The 24031-nt window shown below is 39.3% G+C and overlaps 1 protein-coding gene across 2 annotated transcripts in view; it reads left to right on the top strand.

Moving 5' to 3' along the window:
• The window catches only part of LOC125845265 (uncharacterized), a 262691-nt gene that overhangs the window by 34923 nt on the left and 203737 nt on the right, over positions 1-24031 (top strand). The gene's annotated exons all lie outside the window — the stretch shown is intronic.

Raw genomic sequence — 24031 nt, 5'->3', positions numbered from 1 at the left:
AGTAATAGCAGACAACTCTTCATAAATAGAAGGTAATTTTAAAGCGCGGTAAACATCAAATACCTCAACCTTATCGTGTGCCCTCATGGTAAGTTGACCAGCTGCTACATCAATCAATGCCCTACCTGTGGCCAAGAAAGATCGTCCCAAAATGAATGAAACTTCAGAATTGGGTTCAAAGTCTAAGACCACAAAATCTACCGAAAAAATCAATGAACCTACTTGCACTAACACATATTCTACCACCCCCTATGGCATAACAACTAATCTATCTGTAAGTTGGAGAATAACAGTGGTTCATTTTGGACTACCCAACCCAAGCTTCTGATACAAATATAGAGGCATCAAATTTATACTTGCCCCCAAATCACCTAACCCTGGGCATGAACACTTTTCCTAATTGTAATCTGCACAGTAAAACTACTCGAATCTTTTAACTTTTTGGGCAGTCTGTTTTGGATCCTTGAGTTGTACTCCTCAGTAAGTGCTACAATTTCATATTCAGTGAGTCTCCTCTTGCTGGCTACTATGTCTTTCACGTATTTAGCATATTTCGGGATACCCTGTAAAATGTCAACCAAAGGTAGATTAATGTGAACTTGCTTAAGGAGAGAGAGAAACTTACCAAAGTATTCATCTTCATTCTACTTCTTTAGCCTCTGTGGAAATGGAGGTGGTAATTTCTTTTGAGGAACGGGTACCTCAACATTGGAGCTTTTTACTAATTCGTCCACCTTCTTTTCTTTGTTACTTACCTCAATGTCTTTCTTCTTTGAAGCTAGTTCCTCTAATTGCAGCCCACTTCTAGTACTTACCGCATGCAATTGCTTTAGGTTGGGCTCTGTATCACCGGGCATCCCACCTTGGGGACGCAAGTTCAAAGAATTATCCACTTGCACAACTTTTTTCTCTAAACTCATTTGGGACATCTGGATGTTTCTAATGTTCTCATCCTGTTTATCTATTCTGGCATTTAATTTGGTCCCTATTTCAATCATGAGCTTTTGGAGTAGCTCTTCATTGGTCATCCCCGCTTTTGGTGGACTAGGATTTGAGCCTTGGTTAGGATTGTAGTATTGTTGCCTAGCCCCTTGAGAACGGTATTGGTTAACCCCTTGCGCCTGATTTTAGTTTTGGTTACCACCCATGAGAAGTTAGGATGGTTCTTCCAACTAGAGTTGTAAGTATTACAATAATTTTGTTGCATTCCACCTTTGCATTGCCCACATAGTTTACGGAATTCGGGTTTGCTTCACATTGCTCGATTTCATGAGTTCTACTACCACATACCTCACACCAATTTGCTGCCTGTTGTACCACGTTTATCGGTGCCTGATTTAGAGCCATTTGTTTAAAATGTAAGGTCATGTTATGTTGCATTGCATCTAATTTGGAATTTATGGCAGTAGCTTGGTCTACATCTAAGATCCCTGCAGCCTTTTGGGTGGGGGTTCTAGACATTTACCCCCTCATACCCTTGGTTCCCTTTTGAAAGTTTATCGAGTAGGGCAAAGAACTCTTCACTCGTTATGGGTTCCCTTCTGAAAGTTTTTCGAGTAGGAAAAAGAAATCTTCACTCGTTATGGATAGGGCCTGTCCATCTACTGTACTATTAAGAAGAGAACGAGCATTATAGTCTAAACCCTCAAAGAAAGTGTGAGAAAGTACCTCATTGGTTTGCATGTGGTGTGGCCAAACAATCAACATTTGTTTGAAATGTGCACATGCTTGGTACATGTCCTCCCCTTGCTTTTGAACAAAGTTTATCATCTCACCCCTCAACTTCGTGGTTTTCTTGGATGGAAAAAATCGACTCATAGTTTGGTGGCTCAGAGTGTAACCAACGTCTTGCAGCTCCTAACAATGAGTATGGGAACAAAGTCAACCTTACATAGTCTGATGAGACTCCAATTGGGATGTATGTATTGGTAATTTCTACGAAAGTCCTAAGATGGATTTGAGGATCCTCATGGGGGAGCCAGTGAATTGCCCATTAGTATGGAGGATCTGTACCATGCTCTGCTTTAGTTCTGATCTACCCCCTGGTGGAGGTTTCCGAATACTAGATGCCAAGTTGGTTGTAGGTGGGACTGCCACATCACGGACTGGTATTGCGGGTACGACAGGCGGTACTCCTTGGTTATTCGGGTTCCTAGGATTATTCATGTTTTTCGGGTTATTCATGTTGTCTTGATTATCATCATCAAAGTTTTCTGGAATACCTAACCCTAATTCTCCTTGTCGTCCCTGATTCATTTTTCTGTGCTGATGTAAAACTCTTTCAGGTTCGTTGTAAGGTTCGACAAAATCTCCTTTCCGAGCCAGACCTGAAAATCAAGTGCCTGCAATACAGAAGCTAAGATCAAGTAATTAATACCTGAATATATTAAGTGTAGACTTAAGAAGATTGAATATAAATCAATTTTTAAGTCCCCGGTAGCGGCGCCAAAAACTTGTTGCTCCCCAATATACATGCAAGTGTACGTGGTTGCGCAAGTAATATAGATTCTTAAAGAAATGAGTTATCGCTCCCAAGGGACTTATGATCAACTTATATTCACTTAATTCTACAACTAAAAGTAAAAAGTAACCTTTTTAAGAGTTGATGATTTATTCTTTATCTACTAATAATTATGCACTAATTAAACGTAACTAATTGTGAACAACTTTGATATAATGTTTCAAGCAAGTTAAAAGCAATTCCAGGGCTGCAGCATATACTAAATATCATGTATCACATTATTGGCTTAGAATTAATTTCAGTTGTCAAGTTACTAGTTTATAGGGTTGATGGTATGATCCGGGTTATACATCTCTCGTCGCCTACCCCAGTTAGTTATCTAACTACATCGTTGAGCGGGGATAAATAGACTAACTAGATTTCATCTTATTTCATAACCAAGCAAGGTGTTCGTCTGAGTGTCACTCCTGAACACTAATCACCTCAATCTAATGGGTGGATCAAGCTCTCTATATTCTCTAGTCTATCAAATCTCTCCTCTCTCGATTTTAAGATTACACTAAATTTATCTTATGGTGCGCAAGCATAAAATACTAAAACAAGAATATAGAAGTAACTTATAATGACAACCAAGATTTAATTCAACAAGCCTTAAATAATCAACAATCAATTCATAGCTACAGCCCCAGAACTGGGGCGTTTAGCCACTCATGCTATTAGAAAACAAGAAAATACAATAGTTCATGCAGTTTCCAGAAAATAAAAGAATTAGGGGATCAAAACCTATTACAAACTTGAATTCTTTCTCTTGCACACTAAATCAAACATCGTCCGTTATTATGGATCCCTAAGGATCTATTTATAATAGTAGGAAAAGTTGGGAACCAATCCTACTCAAATTAGAAATCCTATTTAATGTTTAAAACTTGGAAAAGTTGGCAAAAGAGGGACGTGTGGTGCCTCCTATCGCGCCTACAACTTGCCTCTGAGGTTTCCTTCTTGGCACATCGCGCCTCTCAGCACGCCACAAACTCCTCTCTGACGTACAACTAGTGGCACACCGCGCCAACCATTGCGCCAGCCACTGGTGGTTTTTGCCTTGGCCATTTTCTTGCCCATCTTTGCTCCGTCTTTCTTCGTTCCAACTCCACTTCCTTTAAGAGTTCCTGAAATGACTAATCATGTACGTAAGTGTACAATCATCACAAGCATAACAAAAATCAAGCTAATAGACTCAAGATTATTCCTCAATTTAAGCACTTTATGGGCAATTATTGACAACTTGGGCATATAAATATGCCTAAGATCATGTTGAAAGGACACTCTCATGAAAAATACTATGAACATGATGTGAAAGATTTACTCACATACTAAGGATTCTAAGGATGGAAGGCTATTCTCACCTAAAGAATCCATGAGCTACCATGATGGTTAAGTGTTAGGAATTCTTCAATAAACATGACTATAAAGTAAACACTTAACATGAACAGTAAAAGGAATTAAGCTTAGCACCGAGTGGATAAGAACAAAAAAAGTAAACTCTTTACCTCAGTTAGTCCGGTTTTTGAATAGCAATCTCCCTATCCCATAACTATATGTCCACATAGGTCCTTAGCTAGTGGATCCACATATAAGCTAAATATGTTAGTTCTACCTTAGGCAAGTAGAACACCTCTTTTCGGTGTGGGTTCATGACACCGAATTCCATGTAGCTCAGATGGTCTAGGTCAGTTAAGGCTATACTTCCCTACATGATAAGAACAAGATCCATGACATGACATGGAACAAGAACATGAACTAAGAACACAAACACGAGACATGTGCTATGATTACTTGAGGGGTCTTACTTAGTATGAGTGAGGGTATGAAACTTCACTTATGCATTGCACAAGTGAGATTTGAGAGTGATTATGGTATGTGCGTGATAATATGCTGCTTTATGAGTTAATGTATGCTATGTATGAACATGTACCATGAATATGAACATGAGCATGAACATGAGATATATCTATGACTTCTCAATATGCTTTGCTTAGTATGAGTGGGTGTACGGGACTTCAATTGTACATTACACAAGTAGACCTATAAAGGGGTTATGGTGTGGTTTACTTATGACATGAATATGTGTGAATCCATGTATGCAAGATATGAGTTGGTGCTAAGAATGACTTTCTTATTATGAACTATGGACATGATGTTTTCCTTGTCTATGATTGTTGGCTTGGATGAGGTTAAGGTAAGTTATGAATAACCATGGTAGCCTAAGGTGGCTTACGGTATGGTTTGACTTGGGGATTACTCTAAATGTGAATACTGGCTTTTAAACTTGATAAAGGCATGCTTTTAACTAAATGTCGCTTTTTCCATGATTTAAGGATTTTATGCATGGTTCCATACTTAGTACAATTAATTGTGCTAACCCATTTTCTCTATATTTTCTTATAAGTATATGTTTCAGCCATTGAGGACATTATATCCTTTCAAGTGAAGCTTGGGTCGACTATTCCCTAAGCTTGTTGAGTCCTCAAGTTCGGGGACGGATTATCCATTTCTTAGTTTCTATTGTATTTCATATATTGAGACTTTATTGATGTAAACTAAGTCCCAAACTTTGTATTCTAAATGTTTTAGATGGGAAATGAGACAAGGTCTAGACTCTTATGATTTTCCTTTATGAAAATGAAGTTTGACTTCTATTGTAAAAGTTTTAAATTTTCTGCATCGTTTCCATGTCTTTATGTTATGATTTTGCTAAGGGCTTGTATAAGACCCATTCGGGGTCGAGTACACCGTGTTAAGTCTAGGGGGTACCCTTGGGTCATGATAAACTTGGTATCAGAGCATAAGGTTTTGGGATGACATTTAGGGTGATGCCTCATGAACCACGTCTAGTATGGTCTTGTTCATGTGTGTGAAGCGCACCACACTTATGAATTAGGAGCTAAAAGATGTTTAACAACTCTCACTTCTTTGATTACTCTTAAGTCGTACCTTAGAGTTTTATCTTTATGAATTCCTTTTCCTAACCTTTTTCTTGTGCATATAGGAATATGAATACAAGAAGAGAGGCTGCAAGAAGAGTGAAAAGAGAGATTACTAATGAGGGAGTTCTTCCCCAAGATTCTCAAGGTCCCCAAGATCCTTAAGATCCTCAAGATAAAGGTACTATAACTAATGTAGAAATTAGATCGGCTCTCCAAAACTTGACCCATGTTCTAACGGCTCAAGTCACTAGGGATGCTAATGCTCATGGGAACCCCAATGAGAGCACTATGGGATCAAGGTTGAGAGACTTCATGAGGATGAACCCTCCAAAGTTCTTTGGGTCTAAAGTGGGTGAAGAACCTCAATAATTTGTGGAGGAAATATATAAGATAGTGGATGCTATGAGGTAACCTGTAGAGAGAAGGTGGAGCTAACCGGGTATGAATTGAAGGTTGTTTCCCAAGTATGGCACACTCAATAGAAGGCAAATAGGCTGGAAGGAGTGGGTCCCATAGGTTGGGATGTATTCAAAAAGGCGTTCCTTGAAAAGTACATTCCCCTTGAAAAGAGAAAGGCTCAAAGTGGAGGAATTCATCAACCTTCGGCAAGAAAATATGTGTGTTGATTAAAACTCTCTTAAGTTTACTGAATTATCCAAGTATGCTCCATCCATGGTGGCGGAGCCAAGAGATGAGATGAGTAGGTATGTAGCAGGTGTGTCTAGCTTGGTGAGGAAAGAATGCCGTTTGGCTATGCTTCATGACAACATGGATATATATCATCTTATGGTGTATGCTAAGCAAATGGAGGATGAAAAGCTATAAGAAAGGAATAAAGATGTGAAGAGGCCTAAGATTGATGATAGAAACTCTTCAAAGGGCAATTCCGAGGGTCAAGGGCAACCAAGGTTCAACAGAAGGTTTTCTAACCAAGGCTACTCTAACCCTCCAAGAGTCAAGAGAGATAAAGTACCTAACCCTATGCCTTAAGGAGGCAATGGTGGTGGGTCTTCCATGACAAGGCCTACATGTGCCAAGTGTGGCAAGAGACATGAGGGCAAGTGTCTTATTGGAACATATGGTTGCTTTCATTGTGGAAAGAGTGGTCATATGGCGAGAGATTGTCCTATGCTAAAGGTACAAGAAATAGAGGGTAAGCAAGTCCCTCCAAACGGCTCAAATTCCGATGTTCCCAAGAAGAACCACTTCTACGCCCTCCAATCCCGAAGTGATCAAGAGGGATCTCCGGCCGTTGTTACCGGTATGTTGCAAGTATTTTCAATTGATGTTTATGAATTATTAGATCCCTGGACCATTTTGTCTTTTGTTACTCCTTTTGTGGCTAGGAAATTTGATGTGCTCCCCGATGTCTTAGAAGAACCTTTTTCGGTTTCTACCCCGTTGGGTGTCTCGGTTATAGCTAAAAGAGTTTATAGGAGTTGTCCCATCTCATTGTTTCATAAAGTCACATCGGTTGATTTGGTAGAATTAGATATGGTTGACTTTGATGTTATATTGGGCATGGATTGGTTGCATGCCTGTTTTGCGTCCATTGATTATAGAACCTGGGTAGTGAAGTTTCAATTTCCTGATGAGCCTAGTTTAGAATGGAAAGGGGGAAACTCTACACCTAGAGGTCATTTCATGTCATGTCTAAATGCTAGAAAAATGATCTCAAAGGGGTGCTTGTATCACATTGTTAGGGTTATGGACGTTGAGTCTGAGACTCCTCCTTTGGAGTTGGTCCCCGTAGTGAGAGAGTATCCAGAAGTGTTCCCTGATGACTTTCCCGGTATTCCTCCCGAACGGGAAATAAACTTCGGCATTGATTTTTTACTGAATACTCAACCCATATCTATTCCCCCTTATCGGATGGCTCCGGCCGTATTGAAAGGATTGAAGGCACAACTCAAAGATTTGCTAGACAAGAGTTTTATGCAACCAAGCATATCTCCATGGGGTGCACCGGTATTTTTTGTGAAAAAGAAATATAGGTCCCTAAGGATGTGTATAGACTACCACAATTGAATAAGGTCACCACCAAGAATAAATACCTTCTCCCTAGGATTGACGCTTTGTTTGACCAACTCCAAAGGGTGAGTTACTTTTCAAATATTGACGTAAGGTTGGGCTATCATCAACTAAGGGTAAGAGGGGTTGACATTCCAAAAATGGCCTTCCAGATAAGATATGGTCACTATGATTTCATAGTGATGTCTTTTGGGTTGACCAATGCCCTGACAGCCTTCATGGACCTTATGAATAGGGTGTTTATGCAATATTTTGATTCGTTTATGATCTTTTTTATTAACGATATTTTGATCTACTCTAAGAGTGAGGGTGATCACAAGAATTATTTGAGGATAGTATTGCAAGTCCTTAAAGACCAACAATTGTATGCTAAGTTTAGCAAGTCTGAGTTTTGGCTAAGATCAGTTCCTTTCCTTAGTCGTATTGTATCAAGCATGGGTATAGAAGTTGATCCTAAGAAAATGGACACTGTTAAGAATTGGCCTAGACCTCAAAGTCTCACCAATATTCGAAACTTTTTGGGTTTGGCCAGTTACTATAGGAGGTTTGTTGATGGTTTCTCCTCTGTCACTTCTCTATTAACGGCCTTGACCCAAAAGAAGTCCAAATTTGAGTGGTTGGAGGCTTGTGAGAAGAGCTTCCAAGAATTGAATGTTAGACTCACATCCGCTTCGGTGTTGACCTTACCGGAGGGTACCATTGGGTTTGTAGTATATTGTGACGCATCTCAAGTGGGTTTGGGATATGTTCTAATGCAATATGGTAAGATGATAGCCTATGATTCAAAGCAACTCAAATGAAAAGAATTATCCAACTCATGATCTCGAACTAGCGGGGTGGTATTTGCCTTGAAAATATAGAGGTACAACCTATATGTGGTCCATGTATATGTATTCACCGACCACATGAGTCTTCAATATGTGTTTAGCCAAAAAGACTTAAATCTCCAACAAAGAAGATGGTTAGAGCTTTTGAAAGATTATGACGTGAGTGTCCTATACCACCCCGGCAAAGCTAATGTGATTGCGGATTCCCGTATTAGATAGTCCATGGGTAGTGTAGCTCATGTAGAAGATGAGAAGAAGTAATTGGTTCGTGATGTGCATAGATTGGCCCGGTTAGGTGTCCAACTAGTTGATTCCACCAAGGGTGGATTCATAGTTCGTCATAGTTCCGAATCATCCTATGTGGTTGATGTGAAGTTTAAGCAACTCCTTGACCCTATATTGATTGAGTTGAAAGAATGGGTTCTCAACAAGTCCGTTGAGGCTTTCTCCCAAGGGGGAGATGGGGTGATTAGTTACCAAGGCAAGTTATGTGTTTCGGATGTTGATGGCTTGAGAGAGAAACTTTTGGAAGAAGCTCATGGTTCACAATATTCTATTCATGCGGGAGCCACCAAGATGTACCGTGATCTACGGGAAGTCTATTGGTGGAATGGAATGAAAAAGGATATAGCGAGTTTTGTAGCCAAATTTCCAAATTTTCAACTAGTCAAGTCCGAACACTTAAAGCTAGGAGGTTTGTTCCAAGATATAAATATTCCCACTTGGAAGTGGGAAGAGGTGAATATGGACTTTGTTGTGGGTTTGCCTCGTACTCGAAGGCAACATTAGTCTATTTGGGTCATCATTGATAGGATGACGAAATCAGCCCACCTTATTCCCATAAGGTCATTTTTTCGGCGGAAGACTATGCCAAATTGTATATCAAGGAGGTAGTGAAGTTGCATGGGGTACCTTTGTCTATCATATCGGACTGAGGTACTTAATTTTCTTCACGTTTTTGGAATGCATTCTAACAAGGGGTTGGTACCAATGTAAAACTTAGTACCGCTTTCCACCCTCAAACAGATGGTCAAGTTGAATGCACTATTCAAACCTTAGAGGACATGATGAGGGCGTGTGTGATTGATTTCATGGGTAATTGGAATGACGATCTTTCATTGATTGAATTTGCCTACAAGAATAGTTGCCACTCTAGTATTGCCAAGGCTCTGTTTGAAGCACTATATGGTAGGAGGGTGTAGATCTCCGGTTGGTTTGTTTGAAGTAGGTGAATTTGCTCTAATTGGTCCCAAACTAGTCTATGATGCCGTTGAAAAAGTTTGACTTGTTAGAGAGATGTTGAAAATGACTCAAAGTCGGCAAAAATCTTATGCCGATGTTAGAAGGAGGGATCTCAAATTTGAGGTTGGTGATTGGGTCTACTTAAAAATCTCACCTATGAAAGGTGTGATGAGGTTTGGAAAGAAGGGGAAGCTTAGTCCCCGTTATGTGGGCCCATACCAAATCGTGAAACGTGTTAGAAAAGTTGCATATGAATTGGACTTGCCAAATGAGTTTTCTCTGGTACACCCGGTGTTTCATATTTCCATGCTCAAGAAGTGCATTGGAGATTCGGTGTCCATCTTTCCTTTAGAGGGTTTAGTATTTGATGAGAACCTTTCTTATGAAGAAGTCCGATTGAGATTTTGGACCGGCAAGTGAAGAGGTTGAGAAATAAGTAAGTAACCTACGTTAAGGTTCTATGGAGGAATCATTTAGTTGAGGGTGCTACATGGGAGGACGAGGCCGATATGAAGTCCCGTTACCCTTATTTTTTTCCTTCTACTCCTATTCAAACTTGAGGTAAGTAATTCCCCTTAAGTTTTATGTGTTTAGGAAGTCATGTGTATGGTATGAGTTTTCCATGATTTCCTTATGTTGTGTATGTTCTTGTGAGGATTCATGATTTGTATACTTTGAGTTTTCATGACTTATATGTTACTCATGTTGATTTGCTTTTTAGTATGATGATTGCATTTTTGACTTCATGAGGTGAAGTGATGAACATGCTTAGATATGTTTTGATGAAATGACTTATTAGCTCCATATTGTTTTGTTGAGCTTAATTGAGTTGGAGATGGTAGTTCCTCCCATGTTTATGTGAATTGGTAAGTTTCATGTTGCATTGACCATGGCTTGAGATGGAGTTGAAGTTTCCTCCTTTGAAATTGTGCATGTTGTGATTAGTGCTTTTCTAGTTTTAGCACATTTTGATGTTTCATGCATGATGGGATGTTAGCCTAGAGTTTCCAACTTAGTTTGGTGTCTAGATCATCATTCGGGGACGAATGTTCCCAAGTGGGGGATAATGTAACACACCGGAAATCTAATGACCTAAGCTAGGGCCTAACATGTAGTCTAGTATCCTAAAAAGGGTTAACATTTAAGTAAGAGTCGTAAAATGACCTCCCAAGGTTAGCACTAATGTTTTAGTCCCTAAACGTCAAGGAATAGCCCCCACCAAGACCCTACCTTGATGATGGTCAAAGGGCTGCTCAAAAGCTGTCCAAAAACAGCTTCATCCACGAAGGGGAACCACGAGTCATGGGTTGACTGACACCCCGAAGATAGGAGTCATGAGTCAAGACTTAGCCTCCCAAAACTTCTTCAGAATCTCCTAGTCTCAGCCACAAACCTCGCTTGCACAACACGGTCCATGGACCATTCTACGCCCCGTAGATGGGGCCTCGTGGATGAGTCCTAGACCAAGGCCAAAAGACCAGCCTTAGACCCAATCCACGAGTGACCAGTACGGTCCGTGGATCAGTTCACGCCACGTAGATGGGGGCTCGTGGATGAGGTATGAAATGCTGTCAAGGATTTCGGCCAAGGGTCAAACTTTTTAGATAAATTGTAATTAAGTAAGGATGGGGGACGGTTATTATTAGTTATTTTAAACCCATACAAATAGTCTTAAGTAATTAAACTTCACTTAACTCCTCATAACTCACAAGACCCAAACTCAACCCATTTCCCTCTCAAAATATTCTCTCTCTAGACTTGATTGAAGAACAAAGAAGAAGCTCAAGCTAGGGGTTCAAGATCCATCATTTTCACTCCAATTTCGTGTGGAAATCATCAATAAAGGTATGGGAATCTTGATTCATAGAACACTTTTCTCCATGAAGCCCTTCAACTTTTAATTTCAAAAGTTGTAATTTGGTCAAGAACTAGGGTTTTCATTCTAGCCATGGGTTCTTCCTAAAAATGATTTCATTATGTTAAATGCAGTATATTACGCATGACTTGATGTTTAATGGTGAGTTTTATTGTTAAATTTCCCATGAACCCATGTACTCCCCCATGACCCCAATTTCATGAATTTTGATGGATCTATTGATGCGAGATGATTACAATGAAATGTATATATGTGAATATAGTTATTGAATCTTGTTTTATTCATGCATATTGTAGTATCTTTAGGTGTAATTGTGAAACATGATTCATGACCCTTGAAAGGGGGTAAATTGCTAGGGTTTGTATAGGATGATGAGGATGGTATATGAACTCATGATTCACCTATGTAGGGATGATCTTATGATTATAGTGTATTGGTAGTATTGATGCAAGACCCTTATCCCCTACGCCCTTAAACTTATCTATGCATGAGGACTATGATTATGATATTAATGTTGTGTTATTTGAAAGGACACTCTCATGAAAAATACCATGAACATGATGCGAAAGATTTATTCACATTCTAAGGATTCTAAGTGTGGAAGGCTATTCTCACCTATAGAATCCATGAGCTAAATTGATAGCATGATGATTGAGTGTTAGGCATTCTTCCATGAACACAACTATAAAGTAAAGACTTAACATGAATATTAAAGGGAATTAAGCTTAGCACCGAGTGGATAGGAACCAGAGATGGAAACCTTTTACCTCAGTTAGTCCGGGTTTCTAGTAGAAATCTACCTATCCCATAACTATGTGCCCACATTGGTCCTTAGCTAGTGGATACACCTATAAGCTAAGCATGTTAGTTCTACCTTAGGCAAGTAGAACACCTCTTTTCGGTGTGGGTTCATGACACCGAATTCCATGTAGCTCACATGGTCTATGTCGGTTAAGGCTATACTTCTCTACATGATAAGAACAAGATCTATGACATGACATGAACAAGAACATGAACTAAGAACACAAACATGAGACATGTGCTATGATTACTTGAGGGGTCTTACTTAGTATGAGTGAGGGTATGTGACTTCACTTATGCATTGCACAAGTGAACTTTGAGAGTGATTATGGTAAGTTCTTGATAATATGACGCTTTATAAGTTAATGTATGCTATGTATGAACGTGAACCATGAATATGAATATGAACATGAACATGAACATGAGCTGTATCTATGACTTCTTAATAGGCATTGCTTAGTATGAGTGGGGGTATGGGACTTTACTTGTTCATTGCACAAGTAGACCTATGAAGGGGTTATGGTGTGGTTTACTTATGACATGAATATGTATGAATCCATGTATGCATTCTATGAGTTGGTGTTAAGAATGACTTTCTTATTATGAACTATGAACATGATGTTTTTCTTGTCTATGATTGTTGGCTTGGATTAGGTTAAGGTAAGTTATGCATGACAATGATAGCCTAAGGTGCCTTACGGTATGGTTTGACTTGGTGATTACTTCAAATGTGCGTAATGACTTTTAAACTCGATAAAGGCATGATTTCAATTAAATGTCTCTTTTGGCATGATTTAAGGATTTTATGCATTCTTCCATACTTAGTACAATTAATTGTGCTAATTCAGTTTCTCTATGTTTTCTTATAAGTGTAAGTTCCGGTCGTTGAGGCCATTATCTCCTTTCAAGTGAAGTTTGGGTCGACTATTCCATAAGCTTGGTGAGTCCTTAAGTTCGAGGATGGATTATCCATTTCTTAGATCCTATTGTACTTCATATATTGAGACTTTATTGATGTAAAGTGCAAAGTCCTAAACTTTGTATTCTAAATGTTTTAGATGTGGAATGAGACAAGGTCTAGACTCTTATGATTTTCCTTTATGAAAATGAAGTTTGACTTCTATTGTAAAAGTTTTAAATTTTCCGCATCGTTGCCATGTCTTTATGTTATGATTATGCTAAGGGCCTGCATGAAACCCCTTCGCGGTCGAGTACGTCCTGTTACGTCTAGGAAGTACCCCTGGGTCGTGACAAACTTGGTATTAGAGCATAAGATTTTGGGATGATATTTAGGGTGATGTCTTATGAACCACGTCTAGTAGAGTCTTGTTCATGAGTGTGAAACGCGCCACACTTATGAATGAGGGGTTATAAGATGTTTAAGAACTCTCACTTCTTTGATTACTCTTAAGTCGTGCCTTAGTGTTTTATCTCTATGAAGTCCTTTTCCTAAACTTTTTCCTGTGCATATAGGAATATGAATACAAGAAGAGCGGCCGCAAAAAGAGTGGAATGAGAGATAGCTAATGAGGGAGTTCCTCCCCAAAATCCTCAAGGTCCCCAAGATCCTCAAGATCCTCAAGATAAAGGGACTATGACTAAAGTGGAGATGAGATCGGCCTCCCAAACCTTGACCCATTTTCTAACGGCTCAAGTCACTAGGGATGCTAGAGCTCATGGGAACCCCAATGAGAGCACTATGGCCTCAAGGTTGAGAGACTTCACGAGGATGAACCGTTCAAAGTTCTTTGGCTCTAAAGTGGGTGAAGACCCTCAAAAATTTGTGGAGGAGATATATAAGATAGTGGATGCTATGGGGGTAAACTCTAGAGAGAAGGTGGAACTAGCCGGGTATCAATTAAAGGGTGTGGCCCAAGTATGGGACACTCAATGAAAGGCAAAGTGGACGGAAGGAGCAGGTCCCATAGGTTGGGATGTATTCAAAAAGGCGTTCCTTGAAAAGTACTTTCCCCGTGAAAAAGGGAGGCCAAGGTGGAGGAATTCATCAACCTTCGCCAATGAAGTATGGGTGTTGAAGAATACTCTCTTAAGTTTAACGAATTGTCCAAGTATGGTCCATCCATGGTGGCGGAGGCAAGAGATGAGATGAGTAGGTATGTAAAGAGTGTGTGTAGCTTGTTCAGGAAAGAATGCTTTTCGGCTATGCTTCATGACAACATGGATATATCTCGTCTTATGGTGTATGCTATGCAAATGAAGGATGAAAAACTCCAAGAAAGGAATAGAGATGTGAAGAGGCCTAGGACCGATGATAGAAACTCTTCAAAGGGCAATTTCGATGATCAAGGGCAACCAAGGTTCAAGAGAAGGTTTTCCACCCAAGGCTACTCTAACCCTCCAAGAGTCAAAGAAAGATAAAGTGCCTAACCCTAGGCCTCATGGAGGCAATGGTGGTGGATCTTCCATGACAAGGACTACATGTGCCAAGTGTGGCAAGAGATATGAGGGTAAGTGTCTTATTGGAACGGATGGTTGCTTTCATTGTGGAAAGAGTGGTTATATGGTGAGAGATTGTCCCATGCTATAGGTACAAGGAAGAGAGGGTAAGCAAGTCCCTCCTAGCGGCTCAAATTCTGATGCTCCCAAGAAGAACCGCTTTTATGACCTACAATCCCGAAGTGATCAAGTTGTTTTCGGTATGTTGCAAGTATTTTCAATTGGTGTTTATTCATTATTAGACCCCGGGGCCACTTTCTATTTTGTTACTCCTTTTATAGCTATGAAATTTGATATACTCCCCGATGTCTTAGAAAAACCCTTTTCAGTTTCTACCCCGGTAGATGACTCGGTTATAGCTAAAAGAGTTTGAAGGATTTTCCCCATCTCATTGTCTCATAAAGTCAAATTGGTTGATTTGGTAGAATTAGATATAGTTGACTTTGATGTTATATTGGGAATGGATTGGTTGCATGCTTCTTTTGCATCCATTGATTGTAGAACCCGGGTAGTGAAGTTTTAATTTCCTAATGAGCCTACTTTAGAATGGAAAGGGGTAAACTCTACACCTAGAGGTCGTTTCATTTCATGTCTAAATGCTAGAAAAATGATCTTAAATGGGTGCTTGTATCACATTGTTAGGGTTATGGACGTTGAGTCCGAGACTCCTCCTTTGGAGTCGGTTCCCGTAGTGAGAGATAATTCAGAAGTCTTCCCCGATGACTTTCCCAGTATTTCTCCCGAACGGGAAATAGACTTGGGCATTGATCTTTTGCCGGATACTCAACCCATATCCATTCCCCCTTACTGGATGGCTCCGGCCGTATTGAAAGAATTGAAGGCACAACTCTAAGATTTGCTAGACAAGGGTTTTATACAACCAAGCATATCTCTATTGGGTGCACCAGTATTGTTTTGTGAAAAAGAAAGATGGGTCACTTAGGATGTGTATAGATTACCGCCAATTGAACAAGGTCACTATCAAGAATAAATACCCTCTCCCTAGGATTGACGATTTGTTTGACCAACTCAAAGGGGCGAATTACTTTTCAAAGATTAACCTAAGGTCGGGCTATCAACAACTAAGGGTAAGAGGGGTTGACATTCCAAAAATGGCCTTCCAAACAAGATATGGTTACTATGAATTCCTAGTGATGTCTTTTGGGTTGACCAACGCCTCGACGACCTTCATGGACCTTAGGAATAGGGTGTTTATGCAATATTTGATTCGTTTGTGATCGTTTTTATTAACGATATTTTGATCTGCTTTAAGAGTGAGGGTGATCACAAGAAGCATTTAAGGATAGTATTGCAAGTCCTTAAAGACCAACAATTGTATTCTAAGTTTAGCAAGTGTGAGTTTTGGCGAAGATCAGTTGCTTTCCTCAGTCATATTGTATCAAGCATGGGTATAGAAGTTGATCCAAAGAAAACGGATGAGGTTAAGAATTGGCCTAGACCCTTAAGTCCCACCGACATTCAAAGCTTTTTTGGTTTGGCCGATTACTATAGGAGGTTTGTTGAGGGTTTCTCCTCTATCGCTTCTCCACTAATGACCTTGACCCTAAAGAAGTCCAAATTTGAGTGGTTGGAGGCTTGTGAGAGGAGCTTCCAAGAATTGAAGGATAGACTCACATTCGCTTTGATGTTGACCTTACTGGAGGGTACAAATGGGTTTGTAGTATATTGTGATGCGTCTTGAGTGGGTTTGGGATGTGTTCTCATACAACATGGTAAAATGATTGCCTATGCTTCAAGGCAACTCAAATGAAAAGAATTATCCAACTCATGATCTCGAACTAGCGGCGGTGGTGTTTGCCTTGAAAATTTGGAGGCACTACCTATTTGGGGTCCATGTAGATGTATTCACTGACCATAAGAGTCTTCAATATGTGTTTAGCCAAAAAGACTTAAATCTCCAACAAAGAAGATGGTTAGAGCTTTTGCAAGATTATGACATGAGTGTACTATACCACCCCGACAAAGCTAATGTGATTGCAGATGCCCTTAGTAGATTGTCCATGGGTAGTGTGGCTCATGTAGAAGATGAGAAGAAAGAATTGGTTCGTGATGTGCATAGATTGGCCCGGTTAGGTGTTCAACTAGTAGATTCCACCAAGGGTGGATTCACAGTTCATCATAGTTCCGAATCATCCTTTGTGGTTGATGTGAAGTTTGAGCAACACCTCGACCCTATATTGATGGAGTTGAAAGAATCGATTCTCAACAAGTCCGTTGAGGCTTTCTCCAAAGGGGGAGATGGGTTCCTTAGGTACCAAGGTAGGTTATGTGTTCCGGATGTTGATGGCTCGAGAGAAAATTTTGGAAGAAGCTCGTGGTTCGTGATATTCTATTCATTCGGGAGCCACTAAGATGTACCGTAATCTACGGGAAGTCTATTGGTGGAATGGAATGAAAAAGGATATAGCGAGTTTTGTAGCCAAATGTCCAAATTGTCAACAAGTCAAGGCCGAACACCTAAAGCCAAGAGATTTTTTCCAAGATATAAATATTCTCACTTGGAAATGGGAGGAGGTGAATATGGACTTTGTTTTGGCTTTGCTTTGTACTCGAAGGCAACATGATTCTATTTGGGTCATCATTGATAGGATGACGAAATCAGGCCCCTTCATTCCCGTCAAGGTCACTTTTTCGGCGAAAGACTATGCCAAGTTGTATATCAAGGAGGTAGTGAAGTTGCATGGCGTGCCTTTGTCTATCATATCGGACCGAGGTACTTAATTTACTTCACATTTTTGGAATGCATTCCAACAAGGACTTAGTACCAATGTTAAACTTAGTACCGCTTTCCACCCTCAAACGGATGGTCAAGCTGAACGCACCATCCAAACCTTCGAGGACATGTTGAGGGCGTGCGTGATTGATTTCAAGGGTAATTGGGACAACCAACTCTCATTGATTGAATTTGCTTACAACAATAGTTACCACTCTAGCATTGCCATGGCTCCATTTGAAATACTATATTGTATGAGGTGTAGATCTCCGGTTGGTTGGTTTGAAGTAGGTGAGTTTGCTCTAATTGGTCCCGAACTAGTCTATGATTCCATTTAAAAAGTTTGACTTGTTAGAGAGAGGTTGAAAATGGCTCAAAGTCGGCAACAATCTTATGCCGATGTTAGAAGGAGGGATCTCGAATTTGATGTTGTTGATTGGGTCTACTTAAAAATCTCACCTATGAAAGGTGTGATGAGGTTTTGAAAGAAGGGGAAGCTTAGTTCCCTTTATGTGGGCCCATACCAAATCTTAAAACGTGTTGGGAAAGTTGCATATCAATTGGACTTGCCAAATGAGTTGGCTCCGGTTCACCCGATGTTTCATCTTTCCATGCTCAAGAAGTGCATTGGCGATCCAGTGTCCATCCTTCCTTTAGAGGGTTTAGGAGTTGATGAGAACCTTTCTTATGAAGAAGTCCCAATTGAGATTTTGGACCGGCAAGTGAAGAGGTTGAGAAATAAGGAAGTAGCCTCCGTTAAGGTTCTATGGAGGAATCATTTAGTTGAGGTGCTACATGGGAGGCTGAAGCCGATATTAAGTCCCGTTACCCTCATATTTTTCCTTCTACTCCTATTCAACCTTGAGGTAAGTAATTCCTCTTAAGTTTAAAGTGTTTAGGAAGTCATGTGTATGGTATGAGTTTTCCATGATTTCCTTATGTTGTGAATGTTCTTGTGAAGATTCATGATTTGTATATGTTGAGTTTTCATGACTTATATGTTAGTCATGTTGATTTGCTTTTAAGTATGATGATTGCATTTTTGACTTCATGAGGTGAAGTGATGAACATGCTTAGATATGCTTTTCTCCATATTGTTGTGTTGAGCTTAATTGAGTTGGAGATGGTAGTTCCTCCCATGTTTATGTGAATTGGTAAGTTTCATGTTGCATTGACCATGGCTTGAGATGGAGTTGAAGTTTCCTCCTTTGAAATTGTGCATGTTGTGATTAGTGCATTTCTAGTTTGAGCACATTTTGATGTTTCATGCATGATGGGCTGTTAGCCTAGAGTTTCTAACTTAGTTTGGTGTCTAGATCATCATCCGGGGATGAATGTTCCCAAGTGGGGGATAATGTAACACCCCGAAAATCTAATGACCTAAGCAAGGCCCTAAGATGTAGTCTAGTGTCCTAAAAAGGGTTAACATCAAGGTAAGAGTCGTAAAATGACCTCCCAAGGTTAGCACTACCGTTTTAGTCCCTAAACGTCAAGGCATGGCCCTCCCAAGGACCCCTCAAGGGTTCTTGATGAGCGCCAAGGGGCTGCTCAAAAGCTATCCAAAAACAGCTTCATCCATAAAGGGGGAACCACGAGTCGTGGGTTGACTGATGCCCCGTAGATGGGAGTCGTGAGTCAAGACTTAGCCTCCCAAAACTTCTTCAAAATCTCCTAGTCTTAGCCACAAACCATGCTTGCACAACACGGTTCGTGGACCATTCCACGTCCCGTAGATGGGGGCTCGTGGATGAGTTCTAGACTAAGGCCAAAAGACCAGCCTCAGACCCAATCCACAAGTGACTAGTACGGTCCGTGGATCAGTCCATGCCCCATAGATGGGGGCTCGTGGATGAGGTCTGCAATGCTGTCAAGGATTTCGGCCAAGGGTCAAACCTTTTAAATTAATTATAATTAATTAAGGGTGGGGGCCAGTTTTTATTAGTTATTTTAGACCCATATAAATATTTTTAAGTCATTAAACTTCACTTAACTCCTCATAACTCACAAGACCCAAACTCAACCCACTTCCCTCTCAAAATATTCTCTCTCTAGACTCCATTGAAGAACAAAGAAGAAGTTCAAGCTAGGGGTTCAAGATCCATCCTTTTCACTCCAATTTCGTGTGGAAATCAACAATCAAGGTATGTGAGACTTGATTCATGGAACACTTTTCTCCATGAAGCCCTCCAACTCTTAATTTCAAAAGTTGTAATTTGGTCAAGAACTAAGGTTTTCATTCTAGCCACGGGTTCTTCCTAAAAACGATTTCATTATGTTAATTGTAGTATATTATGGATGATTTGATGTTTAATGGTGAGTTTTATTGTAAAATTCCTCATGAACCCATGTACTCCCCCATGAACCCAATTTCATGAATTGTGATGGATGTATTGATGCAAGATGATTACCATGAATTGTATATTTGTTAATTTAGTTATTGAATTTTATTTTATTCATGCCTATTGTAGTATATTTAGGTGTAATTGTGAGACATGATTCATGACCCTTGAAAGGGGGTAAATTGCTTGGGTTTGTGTAGGATGATTAGGATGGTATATGAACTCATGATTCACCTATGTAGGGATGATCTTATGATTATAGTGTATTGGTGGCATTGATACAAGACCCCTCCCCCTACACCTTTACACTTATCTATGCATGAAAGGACTATGATTATGATATTAATGTTGTGTTGGTTAAAAGGACACTCTTATGAAAAATATCATGAACATGATGTGAAAGATTTACTCACATACTAAGGATTTTAAGGGTGGAAGGCTTTTCTCACCTAAAGAATCCATGAGCTACCATTATACCATGACAATTAAGTGTGAGTAATTCTTCCATGAACATGACTATAAAGTATAGACTTAACATGAATATTAAAGGGAATTAAGCTTAGCACTGAGTGGATAGGAACAAGAGATGTAAACCTTTTACCTCAGTTAGTCTGGGTTTCTAGTAGCAATCTACCTATCCCATAACTATGTGCCCACATAGGTCCTTAGCTAGTGGATACACCAATAAGCTAAACATTTTAGTTCTACCTTAGGCAAGTAAAAAATCTCTTTTCGGTGTGGGTTCATGACACCGAATTCCATGTAGCTCACATGGTCTATGTCGGTTAAGGCTATACTTCCCTACATGATAAGAACAAGATCCATGACATGACATGAACAAGAACATGAACTAAGAACACAAACATGAGACATGTGCTATGATTACTTGAGGGGTCTTACTTAGTATGAGTGAGGGTATGGGACTTCACTTATGCATTGCACAAGTGAACTTTGAGAATGATTATGGTAAGTGCTTGATAATATGATGCTTTATGAGTTAATGTATGCTATGTATGAACATGAACCATGAATACAAATATGAACATGAACATGAGCTATATCTATGTACATTGCATAAGTAGACCTATGAAGGGGTTATGGTGTGGTTTACTTATGACATGAATATGTATGAATCCATGTATGCATGATATGAGTTGGTGTTAAGAATGACTTTCTTATTATGAACTATGAACATGATGTTTTTCTTGCTATGATTGTTGGCTTGGATTTGGTTAAGGTAAGTTATGCATGACTATGGTAGCCTAAGGTGGATTACAGTATGGTTTGACTTGGTGATTACTCTAAATGTGCATAATGGCTTTTAAACTTGATAAAGGCATGATTTTAACTAAGTGTTCCTTTTTGCATGATTTAAGGATTTTATGCATCCTTCCATACTTAGTACAAATAATTGTGCTAACCCATTTTCTCTACATTTTATTATAAGTGTATGTTCCGGTCGTTGGGGAAATTATCTCCTTTCAAGTTAAGTTTGGGTTGACTATTCCTTAAGCTTGGCGAGTCCTTAAGTTCGAGGACGGATTATCCATTTCTTAGTTTCTATTGTATTTCGTATATTGATACTTTATTGATGTAAAGGGCCAAATCCCAAACGTCGTATGCTAAATGTTTTAGATGGGGAATGAGACAAGGTCTAGACTCTTATGATTTTCCTTTATGAAAATGAAGTTTGACTTCTGTTGTAAAAGTTTTAAATTTTTCGCATCGTTGCCATGTCTTTATGTTATGTACATGCTAAGGGCTTGTATGAGACCCCTTCGGGGTCGAGTACACTGTGTTACGTCTAAGGGGAACCCCTGGGTCATGACACTTGTGGAATCGTATATGTTACATTCTTTTGTTTACTTTTGTGTGCGTTATATTGTGGAATCGTGTATGCTACATTCTTTTCTTTACTTTTCTATACTTGAAAATATTTGTAGGGAATGTGATACGAATGACCGGATGATCAGTGGTAGAAGAGGATGATCCATGCTAGGCATTTTTACCCTTGGGATGCTATCCTCAAAATTACACAAATTGGGATCGGCCCATGCTAGGATTTTGCCCCTGATTTGCCACCCTTATATACCAAATGGGATAGACCCATTCTAGGATTTCACCCTTGAGCTTCCACCCTTATATACCAATTGGGATCGACCCATGCTATGCTTTCACCCCTAAGCTGCCACCCTTATATACCAATTGGGATCGACCCATGCTAGGCTTTTGCCCTTGAGCTGCCACCCATAATTATACAGATTGCTTCAATTATTTTCTTTAATCTCTGAGATTGTTTTTTTGGTGTTCATAACTCTTTTGAGATTTTTCTTTTGATGATCATAACTCTTTTGAGATTGCTGGTCGTAATCATTGTTGAGATTTGGAACTATGGACCAGAAGTAGAAGACATATTAATATGGACTGACAATAATAACAATGACATGGGAAGCAAATGTGACACCGACGTAATACTTAGGATCTTATATGACTTAGTAAGAATTTTGACATCTCAAATTGAAGCACATATCAAGTGAAGACATTTAAAATTTAGCAAAGAGATTTGAAATCTATATGATAGCCAAATACTCACTGACTAATATCAAATACAAGGTATACATGAACATGGAACCAAAGGAGAACGTGGGCAGATTCAACTTAAGGACGGATACATATTCCAAGTAAGTACATATAAAATGTACAATAGAGCAAGTAGGGATCTTGTGAGGTAACATTATAGTCTAACACAATGGGAGTAATAACCGATAAAGGGAACATATGAACATGTGAAAAGATGACATATATGATGGAATAGACAATTGAAGCAAGTTGGCAAGATATGGGCAAATTATATATCCAACATATAAACATATGTACCCTGGGTAATCTAGGATCATTTTGATTTATGTAAGGGGAATACGTGCCAAGGGTACTTTGACGATGAAACAAGTTTAAACCTTGCATGCTAATACTTGGTAGAGTAAGCACGTACATTTAGTAATAAACTCATATTAGAGTACTCACTTTAATGCTTAGGGAGTAGGAACTTCAACTATGGATCAGTCACTACCAATGGCACTTAGAAAGATTACTTTGTAATACAAGTGTTGGATTCATGCCAAAGAAATAGGAAATTGAATAGCCCTACATACCTTGCTATACAATTCAAAAAGTATGACTTAAGCTCCTTCTCTTCAGATTACTAATCTACAATAATATAAGTTGTAAGACTAGCATTAGTAGCTAATCAACCAACATGAGCTACTTGATCTCACCAAAATAGTAACCAAGCAATAAGCATGCAATTTATCTAGCCACTGTTTTCTTTCCTTCCCTTTCCCTTTAATCACGTCTCTATACTATACAACCTTCATATCAGGTCCCCCCCAAAACTCCCTACAATATTTAAGTCCTTTAATGTCACCATAACTTCTCCACACATGTAGTCACATTCCTTATCATAGCATACATAAATAATCCTTAAACATAATAATGTAACATAAGTAATATGAATCTCAGTTTCTGATCACCAGCAGTTGAAGAGCTAACATTACTCTTAGGATGCTCAAACGAGCTCATAATTGAAATTAAATAGGACTCCTCTCCATGGCTGTCCCAACATGCACTAGCCACCATCCTCCCCAATATTACACCATGTAAAAGGAACAATTTCCAACTCACTAAAACATACTCAATGTCCATATTAACTCAAGCACAAGAGGGAGAAAATTGCAGTAGCGTACCTTGATGGAAAGAACTACCACTTGCTAAGACTTGAATTCTTCAAGGTAAAGGTTGTCCTCCTCAACTTGTCTTAACTTTTACCTTCCAATAGCTTGAACTCCCTAATATTCAAGAACCCTAATGGTATTTAATGGCTGCTGTATGAAGCTAAGAGGGGGAATATAGAAAGCTCTAGAAATTAGATTTTGTCAAAGTAAAAAATGGTCGAAAAAAGCTGATATCAATCCCTTTTAAGGGACCTGCTTTGGCCGACTTTGTCACTCATTTTGGGCCATAATTATCAAGTAGGTGATCCACCTACTTGGACTTTTCACTTGGGCCTTTTTGGACTTATGGTCATTGAGTCATCTTTCCAATGCTACCAAGTTTGCCACATTTCGAGTTTGGAGTAGAAAGTTATCATCGTTTTAATAGAGACTACCATAACAGAGTTTCCGGAGTAAATTTCTATAGATTCCTTTAGAGAGTCAAATTTCTATAAATTCTTCGACCTATACTGTCAACTCGTGAAAAAAACTTTAGAGAGTCAAATTTT

The sequence above is a fragment of the Solanum stenotomum genome, chromosome 11 (assembly GCF_019186545.1).
Source record: "Solanum stenotomum isolate F172 chromosome 11, ASM1918654v1, whole genome shotgun sequence".
NCBI classification, from domain to species: domain Eukaryota; kingdom Viridiplantae; phylum Streptophyta; class Magnoliopsida; order Solanales; family Solanaceae; genus Solanum; species Solanum stenotomum.
The sequence above is the reverse complement of the archived record's forward strand: the minus strand, read 5'-3'. Positions and strand labels throughout refer to the sequence as shown.